Genomic DNA, 15637 nt, shown 5'->3' with positions numbered 1-15637 from the left:
TTTCTCTGATGATTAATGATGTTGAGCATCTCTTTATGTGCCAGTTGGCCATCTGTATGTCTTCTTTGGAAAAATGTCTATTCAAGTCTTCTGCCCATTTTTTAACCACTTTGTTTATTTTATTGATACTGAGTTATATGAGTTGTTTATATGTTTTGGAAATTAACCCCTTATTAGTTATATCATTTGAAAATATTTCCTTTCATTCAGTAGGTTGTCTTTTTGTTTTGTCAATGGTTTCCTTTGCTGTAAAAAGCTTTTAAGTTTAATTAGGTCCCATTTGTTTATTTTTTGCTTTTGTTTCCTTTGCCTTAGGAGATAGGTCCAAAAAAATATTGCCGCAATTTATGTTAAAGAGTGTTCTGCCTATGTTTTCTTCTAGTAGTTTATGGTTTCTGTTCTTACATTTAGGTTTTTAATCCATTTTGAGTTTATCTTTGCATATGGTGTTATAGAGTGTTCTAATTTCATTCTTTTAAATGTAGCTGTCCCGTTTTCCCAGCACCACTTTTTTTTTTAAATGGAAATTTTTTTCTTTATTCAGAAACTTAAGACTTGGGTACATCAAATAAAACCAATTTCTGGGGGAAAAAAATCAAAATCCACAATAGAAAAAAAAAGTTAACACTGTCTGGGCCATATCAGAACCCAGAGTATATATTCTTTTCATTGAAAATGTCTAGGCATTTCATAATTGACCTTTTGATATGAAGTGACCTATAATATTTTCAATTTGTCGTTCTTGGTGTTGAGGTCCATAGGACAAGCTAGGAAGTCTTCAAACCTTGAGCTGAATTCCATGAGGGGTTATTTGGCTTTTGAATCGGTTTGTCCTTGTCTAAGAGATAGCAGCAGCAACAGCGCCCACCTTCTGGGCAGCTTCTTTCTTGGCATGATGAGCCTGTAGGACTGTCACATCTTTATCTACCTTGGAGCAGAGAGACTCGGGGGACTCCAGCATGTGCAGCAGCGTAGAGCTGTCAGTCCTCAGCAGCATTCCCATAATCTTCCCAGCCAGGTTTGAGTGCATGGTCTAGATGAGCGGGAACAAACGTTCACCCAGCATCTGCTTCTGTTCCTTGGGGGGGGGGCGGGGGGGAGGGGAGCGCTGCGGTCAGCATAGAGGCAGTCAGCGGCTCCTGCCCCTGCACATGGACCACAGGCTGGGGTGCCTGCAGGGGCTGGATGGCAGGGTGAGGGCTGCGGACACTGGAGGCGTATTCGTAAGGTGCAACGGCCCAAGGAGCAGCCGCAGCAACAGCAGCACAAGGCGCTAAGTTCTGCACAGCTGTGGGAACTCACAGACTCACAGCTGTCAGTCAGCCCTTGCTGGGCAGCACCAGCCCCACCAAAGTCCATAGCCAAGCAGTCCGGGCACTCAGACCTGACTCTCTGAGCGGTTGTAGAGAGGCCGCGAGAGGCCAGAGCATTACCAGTTGGAGCCAGATGGCGAAGAGCTGGACGAGGCCCAGACTGGCGTATAGCACTTGGCATTCCTTGGAAGCCTTGAGGTCTCCCATGTTGCTGCCAGCGTGGATTAGGCCTCAGCTGTGCTAACTGGTTAGGTGTGTAATATGGAGGTCCTCCCTGAGCCTGTGGAACTGCTGGCACAAAGTAGCTCCCAGCTGCATGCTGGAACTGATTTAAGATGGTATTGGCAGGGAGAGCTCTCATCACAGCCACCTGCTGCATATACTGGTTGGTCAGGTGAGCCTTTTTCTCTTCCTTTCTCTGGGCCAGGGTGACATACAGTGACTTGGAGCCCATGATGCATCCATTCAGTGACTGCTTTGGTTGCCTCTTCAGGGGATGAGGAGCAGACAAAGCCAAACCTTTGCTTCTCCCATCCTCCAGCATCACCTTAGCACTGGTGGGCATATACCCTGAGAAAACCATAATTCAAAAAGATACATGGGGCTTCCCTGGTGGCACGGTGGTTAAGAATCCACCTGCCAATGCAGGGGACATGGGTTCAAGCCCTGGTCCGGGAAGATCCCACATGCCATGGAGCAACTAAGCCCGTGCACCACAACTACTGAGCCTGCGCTCTAGAGCTCGTGAGCCACAACTACTGAGCCTGCATGCCTAGAACCCGTGCTCCTCAACAAAAGCCACTGCAATGAGAATCCCACCCCCCGCAACGAAGAGTAGCCCCTGCTCTCTGCAACTAGAGAAAGCCCGTGCACAGCAATAAAGACCCAACACAGACCCCAAAAATTAATTAATTTTTTAAAAATGATAACAATTTAAAAAAAAAGATGCATGTACTATAATGTTCACTGCAGCACTATTTACAATAGCCAGGACATGGAAGCAACCTAAATGTCCATTAACAGATGAATGGATAAAGAAGATGTGGCACATATATACAATGGAATATTACTCAGCCATAAAAAGGAAAGAAATTGAATTATTTGTAGTGAGGTGGATGAACCTAGAGTCTTTCATATGGAGTGAAGTAAGTCAGAAAGAGAAAAACAAATACCATATGCTAATGCACATATATGGAATCCAAAAAAAATGGTTCTGATGAACCTAGTGGCAGGGCAGGAATAAAGATGCAGACGTAGGGAACGGACTTGAGGACACGGAGGGGGAAGGGGAGGCTGGGACGAAGTGTGAGAGTAGCATTGACATATATACACTACCAAATGTAAAATAGCTAGCTAGTGGGAAGCTGCTGCATAGCACAGGGAGATCAACTCAATGCTCTGTGATGACCTAGAGGGGTGGGATAGGGAAGGTGGGAGGGAGGCTCAAGAGGGAAGGGATATGGGGACATATGTATAAGTATAGCTGATTCACTTTGTTGTATAGCAGAAACTAACAAGACATTGCAAAGCCATTATACTCCAATAAAGATGTGGAAAAAAAAAAGGAGGAAACTCTTAACTTCTCATCATCAATGGTATCACCCAAGTTCTTAATGTAGAGATTCAGCCCCTGATAGCAACTACTTCTTTCCTGTTTCAGCTGTTCAAATGTCAGCTTTAAATCAGCCTGCCATTCCCCTTTCTTCTGTGGATGGCCAAAGAGAATTACTTTCCCACTGATTTAGGATTTTCTGTGTATAGTATCATGACATCTGCAAGCAGTAACAGCTTTACTTCGTTCTTTCCAATTTGGATTCCTTTTTTCCTTTTCCCTGTCTGATTGCTGTGGCTAGGACTTCCAAAACTATGTTGAATAAAAGTGGTGAGAGTGGACACACTTGTCTTGTTCCTGATCTTAGAAGAAATGCTTTCAGCTTTTCACCATTGAGTATGATGTTAGCTGTGAGTTTATCATATATGGCCTTTATTATGTTAAGGTATGTTCCCTGTATACCACTTTCTGGAGAGATTTTTATCATAAATGTATGTTGAATTTTATCAAAAGCTTTTTCTGCATTATTGAGATGACAATGTGGTTTTTATTCTTCAATTTGTTAATATGATATATCACATAGATAGATTTGCAGATATTGAACCATACTTGCATCCTTGGGATAAATCCCACTTGATCATGAGTATGACTTTTTTTTTTTTTTTTTTTGCGGTACGCGGGCCTCTCACTGTTGTGGCCTCTCCCGTTGCGGAGCACAGGCTCCGGACGCGCAGGCCCAGCGGCCATGGCTCACGGGCCCAGCCGCTCCGCGGCATGTGGGATCTTCCCGGATCGGGACACGAACCCGTGTCCCCTGCATCGGCAGGCGGACTCTCAACCACTGCGCCACCAGGGAGGCCCTGTATGACCTTTTTAATGTATTGTTGGATTTGGTTTGCTAATATTTTGTTGAGGATTTTTGCATCTATGTTCATCAGTATTATTGACCTGTAATTTTCTTTTTGTGTGATATCTTCATCTGATTTTGGTATCAGGGTGATGCTGGCCTCATAGAATGAGTTCGGAAGTATTTTTTCTTCTGGAATTTTTTGTAATAGTTTGAGAAGAATAGTTGTTAACTCTTCTCTAAGTGTCTAGATGTCTGTTTCCTTTCCCAGGTTAGGGGAGTTTTCAGTTATTATGTCTTCAAATATATTCTCAGCCCCTTTCTCTCTCTCTCTTCTTCTGGGACTCCTATAATGTGAATTGTCATACACTTGGTGTTGTCCCAGAGATCTCTTACACTGTCCTCATTTCTTTTTATTCTTTTTTTCTTTTTTCTGTTCAACATCAGTGATTTCTACTACTCTGTCTTCTACCTCACTAATCCATTCCTCTGTATCATTTAGTCTACAGCTGATTCCTTCTAGTGTATTTGTCATTTCAGTTACTGTATCCTTCAGTTCTGTTGGTTGATTCCTGACACACCTGGCTGAGTGGTCTGGGGTGTCCCGAAGCTTTTGTCTGTCCACTGGTGGTGAGGTTGGTCCCAAGGTTAAAGCAGACTTGATGCTGGGCAGGGCCAGGGGTTCTGGGGCTGGTACCTGCCAACTGGTGGATGGCGCTGGGTCTGAGTCTCTGGCTGCAGGCGTCTGGGGTCCTGGGTCTCATGCCTATGCACTGGTATGTGGAGCTGGGTCCCAGGTCCTCTGGTGAGCAGAGCCATATCCAGGGGTGGCCTGGGCTCAGGAGGTCTTAAGGCAGCCTCTCTGCTGGTGGGTGTGTCTGTGTCCACACCCAGTTAGTTGCTTGGCTTGAGGAGTCCCTGTGTTTGTACCTACATGCTGTTGTGTCAGGCTGGGGCTGGTCCTGAGGCTAATAAGCTAGAGGGAGGACTCCAAAATGGCACCTGCCAGCACCAGTGTCCACGTGGTAGAAGGAGTTTCCAAAAGTGGCTGCACCAGTGTCTATGTCCCCAAGGTATGCTCCAGTTGGCTTTTGCCTCTCCAAGATCGGCAGGTAGGTCTGACCCAGGCTCCTGTCAAATTACTGCTTCTGCCCTGGGTCCTGGAGCATGTGAAATTTTGGGTATGCCCTTTAAGAGTGGAGTCCCTATTTCCCTCAATCCTGTGGTACTCTCACAATAAGCCCCGCTGGCCTTCAAAGCCAAACATTCTGGGGACTGATGTGGGGCTCAGACCCCTCCTCACTCCTTGGGGAGAACCTCTGCAATTATAATTATTCTCCCATTTGTGGGTCACCTACCCCAGGGTATGGGACGTGACTATACCATGACTCTGCCCATTCTACCCATCTTGTTGTGGTTCCTTCTTTATATGTTTAACTGTAGATGATCTTTTCTGGTAGATTCTGGTCTTTTTCATCGATGGGTGTTCTGTAGATAGTTGTAATTTTGGTGTGCCCGTGAAGGGAGGGGAGCTCAGGGTCTTTCTACTCTGCCAGCTTGGTGGATCTCCACTGGAGCATTTATTTTTAATGACGTATACAGTAATTGAAATACAATGTTATATTAGTTTCAGATGTTCAAGATAGTGATTCAGCATTTATATACAGTATGAGGTGATCACCAAGATAAGTCTAGGTACCACCTGTCACCATTTAAGGTTATTCAAATATTATTGACCATATGAACTATTTTGTATATCATATCCTCATGACTTATTCATTTAATAACTGAAAGTTTGTGGCTTTTAGTCTCCTTCACCTATTTTGTTCATCCTCCAAACCCCTCTTCTCTGGCCACAACCAGCTTGTTCTCTGTATCTATGCATCTGTTTCTGTTTTGTTTGCTCATCTGTTCTGTTTTTTAGATTCCACATAGGAATGAATTCATACAGTATTTGTCTTTCTGTCTGACATTTCATTTAGCATAATATCCTCTAGATCCATCCCATGTTGTTGCAAATAGCATGATTTCTTTTTTTTTTAATGGCTGAGTGACACTGCATTGTGAGATAGATATATATATATACACCACATCTTTTTTTTACCATTCATCCAGCAGTGGATACTTCAGTTGCTTCTATATCTTGGCTATTGAAAATAATGCTGCAATGAACATAAGGGTACATATATCTTTTCCAATTAGTGTTTTCATCTTCAGGTAAATATCCAGAAGTGGAATTGATGGATCATACGGTAGCACTATTTTTAATTAGGGGGGAACTTCCATATTGTTTTCCATAATGGCTGCATCAACTTACATTCCCACCAACAGTGAATGAGAGTTCCTTTTTCCCCAATATCCTCACCAACACTTGTTATTTTTTGCATTTTTGATAATAGCCATTCTGACAGATGTAAGGTGAAACAAGCATACCTTGGAGACATTGCAAGTTTTGTTTCAGACCACTGCAATAAAGCAAATATGGCAGTAAAATGAGTTGACAGATTTTTTTTGGTTTCCCAGTACATATAAAAATTATGTTTACACCATATTTTAGTGTATTAAGTGTGTAATAGCATCATATCTGAAAAACAATGTACATACCTTAATTTTAAAATACTTTATTGCTAAAAAATGCTAACCATTGTATGATAACAGAGTGTTGCCACAAACCTTCAATTTGTACAAAATAAAATATCTGTGAAGCTCAATAAACCAACGTACAATAAAACAAGGTAGGCCTGTATTTTGCTGTGGCTTTGACTTGCATTTCCCTGATGATTAGTGATGCTGAGATTTTTTTCATGGGCCAGTTGTCCATCTGTATGTCTTGTTTGGAAAAATGTTCAGATCCCCTGTCCATTTTTAATTGGATTGTGTGTTTTTTGATATTAAACTGTATGAGTGTTTTATATATTCTGGATATTAGCCACATATTAGATATATGATCTGCAAGTATCTTCTCCCATTCATTACGTTACCTTTTCATTTTGTTGTGGATTTCCTTCACTGTGCAAAAGCTTTTTACTTTCATGTAGTCTATTTGTTTATTTTTGGGTTTTTTGCCCTTGCCTGGAAAAACAGATACAAAAAAAAAATTACTAAGATCAATGTCAAAGAGCTGAATGCCTATGATTTCTTCTAGGAGTTTTATGTCTTCAGGTCTTATATTCAAGTCTTTAATCCATTTTATTTTTGTACATTGTGTAAAATAGTGGCTTTTGCACATAACTGTCCAGTTTTCTCAACACAATTTATTGAAGAAACTTTTTCCTATTGTATATTTTTGCCTCCTTTGTTGTAGATTAATTGACCATATAAGTGTGGGTTCATTTTTGGGCTCTCTCTTCTGTTCCATAGATCTATCTGTCTGTTTTTGTGTCAGTACCATATAATTTTGATTACTATAGCTTGGTTGTATAGTTTGAAATTAGGAAGGATGATGCCTCCAGCTTTGTTCTTTCTTAAGACTGCTTTGGCTATTCAGGGTTTTTTTTGTAGTTCCATACAAATTTTAAGATTATTTGTTCTAGTTGTGTGAAAAATGCCATTGGTATTTTGATAGGAATGGTATTGCATCTGTATATTGCTTTGGGTAGTATGGACATTTTAATATTAATTCTTCCAATCCAAGAGATTTATCTTTGTCTTCTTTCATTTCTTTCCTCAATGTCTTACAGTTTTCAGTGTACAGGTCTTTCACCTGCTTAAATTTACCAGACAGAAATCATACTCTCTGTCTCTATAGATTTGCCTGTTCTGGACATTTTATATCAATGGAATCAACGATATGTGGTCTCCAGTAAATGACTTCTTTCACTTAGGATAATGTTTTCAAGGTTCATCCATGTCGTAGCAATCGTACTTCATCCCTTTTCATGCCTGAATTACATAACATACCATATGAATATACCATATTTTGTCTGTTCATCTGTTGATGGGCATTGGGTTATTTCCACTTTTTGTTTATTACAAATAATGCTTCTATGAATATTCATATGCAAGTTATTATATGCATTATGTTTTCATTTCTCTTGAGTATATATCAAGAGTGGAATTTCTGGGTCAGATAATAACTCTATGTTTAACCTTCTGAGGAAATGCTAAACTGTTTTCCAAAGTAGTGGTACCATTTTACATTCCCACAAACAGTATATGAAGGTTCCAATCTCTCTACATTGTCTCCAACACTTATTATCTCTTTTTTATTTTAGCCATCTTAGTGGGTGGTATTTCAGTGTGGTTTTGTTTTGCACTTCCCTGAGGCCTAGGGAATACATCATCTTTTGATAAAAATTAGAGGAGATGAGCTTTTTCTATATAATTAACCATTTCTTTGTTTCAGAGGATGTTTCTTTCAGATAGACTTCTTTTCATTGGAACAATTTTTCATAATTTCCAATTTACTTAAAACTTAGGGCAATCCACTCATCACCATTTTTATCTAGGTGTTTCGCATGCATATGCCCACTGATGGGCATACATATTTATACTCTCACAACCCCTATTGCAGTAGTTCTTTATCCCATGTAGGTATTTTTAAAATGCATAATTAATAATAAAGTAATAATAGTTCAAAGAAAAGCTGTTCTCATGAGAATAGCAAGCAGCGGTTCTCAGAGGCTGAACCTTCTCAGAATGGCTAGATTTTTGTCATTTAATCTTTGCCTACCCATTTACAATATATATCGCACTGTGAATAACAAAAGCAACACCCTTCCCTAAATTCCCAAAATATGTAAATCAGAAGTTGTAGTTCACGAGAGAAAACGTGGGTTCTGAGGGAATGGAGAAAGTACATGGACCACTATCTCTAAGAAACAAAGTTCTCTAAGGAGCCAAACAATAGCCCCTGTAACAATTGGCCCAGCATGGCCAGGAGTTGGTTAATGATTGACAGCTCCTTTAAGTTTTGTCTCCATCTCCAACTTAAGGCCAGCCAGAGACATCTCTAAGCAATCATATAGGATACTCCCCTTCTAGTTAGTCTTCCTAACCCTCCTACCACTTCCCCATGCTAACAGCCTCCAATCAAGGCATACCTGAAGCCTTCCCTTTTCCACTATAAAGGTTTATCACTCCTCTGTCTACCTTTGAATCTCTGCCAAAACACAAAGTCATGGTGGCTGACTGCCTTGCTACAGTAAGCTCTGAATGTGTACCCCTTGCCTGTTCTCATTTGGTTCATCTTCTTTTATTTCCACATAGGCTATTCGGATTTAATATTCTAGCCCAGTTTAGAATCGGCTTAACTATTTTCTGGATCCGACAGAAGAAAGTAGGACTCCTGTGACATTGACCTTACTCTGAATCAGTCCTATGGAGTGGAAAGAGCATGAGGTTTGGAGTTGAGAGACAATGATTGTAGTTCAAGTCTGCTGCTAACAGCTGTGTGACTCTGGTTCTGCCACTGGACCTCAGTTTCCCTACCTATAAAGGGGAACGGCTGGGGTGGGAGGAGAGGAGTGTACTGTATATCTAAAATAGCTTCCGTTTCTTAATCACAGGATATTAGAATTGGTTTATAATATTCTGTGATTAATTGCCTCCCCCAACCTTCTAACTTCATTCTCATCTAATTAGAGCAAATTTCCTACACATGGAAGCATGGTGTTCCTTTACACCAAGTGTTTCACACTATAGTCTTCAAACCAACTTCATCAGACACCTGGGAGTATTTGTTAAAAAACACAGTTTCCTGGTCCCTACCTGACTTAATGAATCTGGATCCCTGGTAAAGGGCCCCAGAATCAACACTTCTAACAAGCTCCCAGGTGATTTGTATACTATTAATAATTAATATTTATTACTATGTTCCTGGATTGTTTCAAATGCTTTATATTCACTAATTCCTGTAAGCCTCACAGCAACTCTAAATGGTCAAGTTGGGGAGCTTCAAGATGGTGGAAGAGTAAGACGTGATCACCTTCCTCCCAACAAATATATCAGAAATACATCTTCATGTGGAATAACTCCTACAGAACACCTACTGAACGCTGGCAGAAGACCTCAGACCTCCCAAAAGGCAAGAAAATACCCATGTACCAGGGTAGGGCAAAAGAAAAAAGAAAAAACAGAGACAAAAGAATGGGGACGGGACCTGCACCAGAGGGAGGGAGCTGTGAAGGAGGAAAAGTTTCCACACACTAGAAGCTCCTTCGCGGGCGGAGACTGCGGCTGGCAGAGGGGGGAAGCTTCGGAGCCACGGAGGAGAGCGCAGCCACAGGGGTGTGGAGGGCAAAGCGGAGAGACTCCCACACAGAGCATCAGGGCCGACCAGCACTCACCAGGCCGAGAGCCTTGTCTGCTCACCTGCCGGGGCCGGCGGGGCTGGGAGCTGAGGCTCGGGCTTCGGTCGGAGCTCACGGAGAGGACTGGGGTTGGCGGCGTGAACACAGCCTGAAAGGGGCTACTGCACCACAGCTAGCCGGGAGGGAGTCCGGGGAAAAGTCTGGAGCTGCCGAAGAGGCAAGAGACTTTTTCTTCCCTCTTTGTTTCCTGGTGCGCGAGGAGAGGGGATTAAGACCGCCGCTTAAAGGAGCTCCACAGACGGGCGCGAACCGCGGCTATCAGCAGGGACCCCAGAGACGGGCATGAGACGCTAAGGCTGCTGCTGCCACCACCAAGAAGCCTGTGTGCAAGCACAGGTCACTATCCACACCCACTCCCGGGAGCCTGTGCAGCCCGCCACCGCCAGGGTCCCGGGATCCAGGGACCACTCACCCGGGAGAACGCACTGCGCGCCTCAGGCTGGTGCAACGTCACGCCGGCCCCGCCCTCCGTGCCCCTCCCCCCCCCCCACCCCTACCCGGCCTGAGTGAGCCAGAGCTGCCGAATCAGCTGCTCCCTTAACCCAGTCCTGTCTGAGCGAAGAACAGACGCCCTCCGGCGACCTACACGCAGAGGCGGGGCCAAATCCAAAGCTGAGCCCCCGGGAGCTGTGTGAACAAAGAAGAGAAAGGGAAATCTCTCCCAGCAGCCTCAGGAGCAGCGGATTAAATCTCCACAGTCACCTTGATGTACCTGCATCTGTGGAATACCTGAATCATCCCAAATAGAGGAGGCGGACTTTGGAAGCAACGATATATATTTTTTTTCCTTTTTCTCTTTTGTGAGTGTGCATGTGTATGCTTCTGTGTGTGATTTTTTCTGTATAGCTTTGCTTTTGCCACTTGTCCTAGGGGTCTGTCTGTCCTTTTTTTGTATAGTTTTTAGCACTTGTTATCATTGGTGGATTTGCTTTTTGGTTTGGTTGCTCGCTCTTTTTTTTTTTTCCGTTACGCAGGCCTCTCACTGTTGTGGACTCTCCTGTTGCGGAGCACAGGCTCCGGACGCGCAGGCTCAGCGGCCATGGCTCACGGGCCCAGCCGGTCCGCAGCATGTGGGATCTTCCCGGACCGGGACACGAACCCATGTCCCCTGCATTGGCAGGTGGACTCTCAACCACTGTGCCACCAGGGAAGCCCTGGTTGCTCTCTTCTTTCTTTCTTTCTTTTTTTTTATTATTACTTTTAAAACTTTTTTACTTTAAATAATTACTTTTAATTTTAATAACTTTATTTTACTTTTTCTTTCTTTCTTTCTTTTTTTCTCCCTTTTATTCTAAGCCATGTGGATGACAGGGTCTTGGTGCTCTGACCGGGCGTCAGGCCTGTGCCTCTGAGGTGGGAGAGCTGAGTTCAGGACATTGGTCCACCAGAGAACTTCCAGATCCACGTAATATCAAATGGCGAAAATCTCTCAGAGATCTCCATCTCAACGCCAAAACGCAGCTCCACTCAACGACCAGCAAGCTACAGTGATGGACACCGTATGCCAAACAACTAGCAACACAGGAACACAACCCCACACATTAGCAGAGAGACTGCCTAAAATCATAATAAGGTCACAGACACCCCAAAACACACCACCAGATGCGGATGTGCCCACCAGAAAGACAAGATCCATCCTCATCCACCAGAATACAGGCACAAGTCTCCTCCACCAGGAAGCCTACACAACCCATTGAACCAACCTTATGCACTGGAGGCAGACACCAAAAACAATGGGAACTATGAACCTGCAGCCTGCAAAATGGAGACCCCAAAACACAGTAAGTTAAGCAAAATGAGAAGACAGAGAAACACACAACAGATTGAAAGAGCAAGGTAAAAACCCACCAGACCTAACGAAGAGGAAATAGGCAGTCTACCTGAAAAAAATACAGAATAATGATAGTAAAGATGATCCAAAATCTTGGAAAGAGAATGGAGAAAATACAAAAAACATTTAACAAGGACCTAGAAGAACTAAAGAACAAAAAAACAATGATGAACAACACAATAAGTGAAATTAAAAATTCTCTAGAAGGAATCAATAGCAGAATAACTGAGGTGGAAGAACGTAAGTGACCTGGAAGATAAAATAGTGGAAAGAACTCCTGCAGGGCAGAATAAACAAAAAAGAATGAAAAGATTTTAGGACAGTCTCAGAGACCTCTGGGACAACATTGAACACACCAACATTTGAATTATAGGGGTCCCAGAAGAAGAAGAGAGAAAGAAAGGGACTAAGAAAATATTTGAAGGGATTATAGTTGAAAACTTCCCTAATATGGGAAAGGAAATAGTTAATCAAGTCCAGGAAGCACAGAGAGTTCCATACAGGATAAATCCAAGGAGAAACATGCCAAGACACATATTAATCAAACTATCACACATTAAACACAAAGAAAAGATATTAAAAGCAGCAAGGGAAAAACAACAAATAACACACAAGGGAATCCCCATAAGGTTAACAGCTGATCTTTCAGCAGAAACTCTGCAAGCCGGAAGGGAGTGGCAGGAAATATTTAAGTGATGAAAGGGAAAAACCTACAACCAAGATTATTCTACCCAGCAAGGATCTCATTCAGATTCAACAGAGAAATTAAAACCTTTACAGACAAGCAAAAGCTAAGAGAATTCAGCACCACCAAACCAGCTCTACAACCAGCTTTACAACAACTGCTAAAGGAACTTCTCTAGGCAGGAAACACAAGAGAAGGTAAAGACCTATAATGACAAACCCAAAACAATTAAGAAAATGGTAATAGGAACATACATATCGATAATTACCTTAAATGTTAATGGATTAACTGCCCCAACCAAAAGACATTGACTGAATGGATACAAAAACAAGACCCGTATATATGCTCTCTACAAGACACTCACTTCAGACCTAGGGACACATACAGACTGAAAATGAGGGGATAGAAAAAGATACTCCTTGAAAATGGAAATCAAAAAAAAGCTGGAGTAGCAATTCTCATATCAGACAAAATAGACTTTAAAAGAAAGAATATTACAAGAGACAAAGAAGGACACTACATAACGATCAAGGAATCAATCCAAGAAGAAGATACTACAATTGTAAATATTTATACACCCAACACAGGAGCAACTCAATACATAAAGCAAATGCTAACAACCATAAAAGGGGAAATCAACAGTAACACAATCATAGTAGGGGACTTTAACACCCCACTTTGACCAATGGACAGATCATCCAAAATGAAAATTAATAAGGAAACACAAGCTTTAAATGATACCTTAAAGAAGATGGACTTCATTGATATTTATAGGACATTCCATCCAAAAACAACAGAATACACTGTCTTCTCAAGTGCTCATGGAACATTCTCCAGGATACATCATATCTTGGGTCACAAATCAAGCCTTGGTAAATTTAAGAAAATTGAAATCATATTAAGTATCTTTTCTGACCACAATGCTATGAGACTAGATATCAACTACAGGAAAAAATCTGTAAAAAATACAAACACATGGATGCTAAACAATAAACTACTTAATAACCAAGAGATCACTGAAGATATCAAAGAGGAAATCAAAAATTATGTAGAAACAAATGGCAATGAAAACACGACAACGCGAAATCTATGGGATGCAGCAAAAGCAGTTCTAACAGGGAAGTTTATAGCAATACAATCCTAACTCAAGAAACAAGAAACATCTCAAATAAACAACCTAACCTTACACCTAAAGCAATTAGAGAAAGAAGAACAAAAACACCGCAAAGTTAGCAGAAGGAAGGATTCATAAAGATCAGATCAGAAATAAATGAAAAAGAAATGAAGGAAACAATAGCAAAGATCAATAAAAGTAAAAACTGGTTCTTTGATAGGATAAACAAAACTGATAAACCATTAGCCAGACTCATCCAAGAAAAAAGGGAGAAGACTCAAATCAATACAATTAGAAACGAAAAAGGGGAAGTAACAACTAACACTGCAGAAATACAAAGGATCATGAGAGATTACTACAAGCAACTATATGCCAATAAAATGGACAACCTGGAAGAAATGGACAAATTTTTAGTAGAGCACTACCTTTTGAGACTGAACTAAGAAGAAATAGAAAATATAAACAGACCATTCACAAGAACTGAAATAGAGTCTGTGAGTAAAAATCTTCCAACAAACAAAAGCCCAGGACCAGATGGCTTCACAGGTGAATTCTATCAAACCTTTAAAGAAGAGTTAACACCTATCCTTCTCAAACTCTTCCAAAATATAGCAGAGGGAGGAACACTCCCAAACTCATTCTACGAGGCCACCATCACCCTGATACCAAAACCAGACAAAGATGTCACAAAAAAAGAAAACTACAGGCCAATATCACCGATGAACATAGATGCAAAAATCCTCAACAAAATACTAGTAAACAGAATCCAACGGCACATTAAAAGGATCATACACCATGATCAAGTGGGGTTTATCCCAGGAATGCAAGGATTCTTCAATATACACAAATCAATCAATGTGATGCACCATATTAACAAATTGAAGGAGAAAAACCATATGATCATCTCAATAGATGCAGAAAAAGCTTTTGACAAAATTCAACACCCATATATGATTAAAACTCTCCAGAAATTAGGCATAGAAGGAACTTATGTCCACATAACAAAGGCCATATATGAGAAACCCACAGTCAACATCGTCCTCAGTGGTGAAAAACTGACACCATTTCCACTAAGATCAGGAACAAGACAAGCTTGCCCACTCTCACCACTATTATTCAAAATAGTTTTGGAAGTTTTAGCCACAGCAATCTGAGAAGAAAAAGAAATGAAAGGAATCCAAATTGAAAAAGAAGAAGCAAAACTATCACTGTTTGCAGATGACATGATACTATTCTTAAAGAATCCTAAAGATGCTACGAGAAAACTACTAGAACTAATCAATGAATTTGGTAAAGTAGCAGAATACAAAATTAATGCATAGAAATCTCTTGCATTCTTATACACTAACAATGAAAAATCAGAAAGAGAAATTAAGGAAACATTCCATTCACCACTGCAACAAAAAGAATAAAATACCTAGGAATAAACCTACCTATGGAGACAAAAGACCTGTATGCAGAAAACTATAAGACACTGATGAAAGAAATTAAAGATGATACAAACAGATCGACAGATATACCATGTTCTTGGATTGGAAGAATCAACATTGTGAAAATGACTCTACTACCCAAAGCAATCTACAGATTCAATGCAATCCCTATCAAACTACCACTGGCATTTTTCACAGAATTAGAACAAAAAATTTCACAACTTGTATGGAAACACAAAAGACCCGGAATAGCCAAAGCAATCTTGAGAACGAAAAACGGAGCTGGAGGAATCAGGCTCCCTGACTTCAGACTATACTACAAAGCTACAGTAATCAAGACAGTATGGTACTGGCACAAAAACAGAAATATAGATCAATGGAACAGCATAGAAAGCCCAGAGATAAACCCACGCACATATGGTCACCTTATCTTTGATAAAGGAGGCAGGAATGTACAGTGGAGAAAGGACAGCCTCTTCAATAAGTGGTGCTGGGAAAACTGGACAGCTACATGTAAAAGTATGAGATTAAAACACTCCCTAACACCATACACA

General features: G+C 41.3%; 1 pseudogene; it reads right to left on the bottom strand.

Moving 5' to 3' along the window:
• Positions 1 to 838: 838 nt before the first annotated feature.
• On the bottom strand, positions 839 to 5823 carry LOC115859533 (polyadenylate-binding protein 4 pseudogene; annotated as a pseudogene).
• Between the last annotated feature and the right edge of the window lie 9814 nt (positions 5824 to 15637).

Source organism: Globicephala melas, chromosome 1 (genome assembly GCF_963455315.2).
Source record: "Globicephala melas chromosome 1, mGloMel1.2, whole genome shotgun sequence".
Classification (NCBI taxonomy): domain Eukaryota; kingdom Metazoa; phylum Chordata; class Mammalia; order Artiodactyla; family Delphinidae; genus Globicephala; species Globicephala melas.
This window is presented reverse-complemented; position numbering and strand designations above follow the sequence as displayed.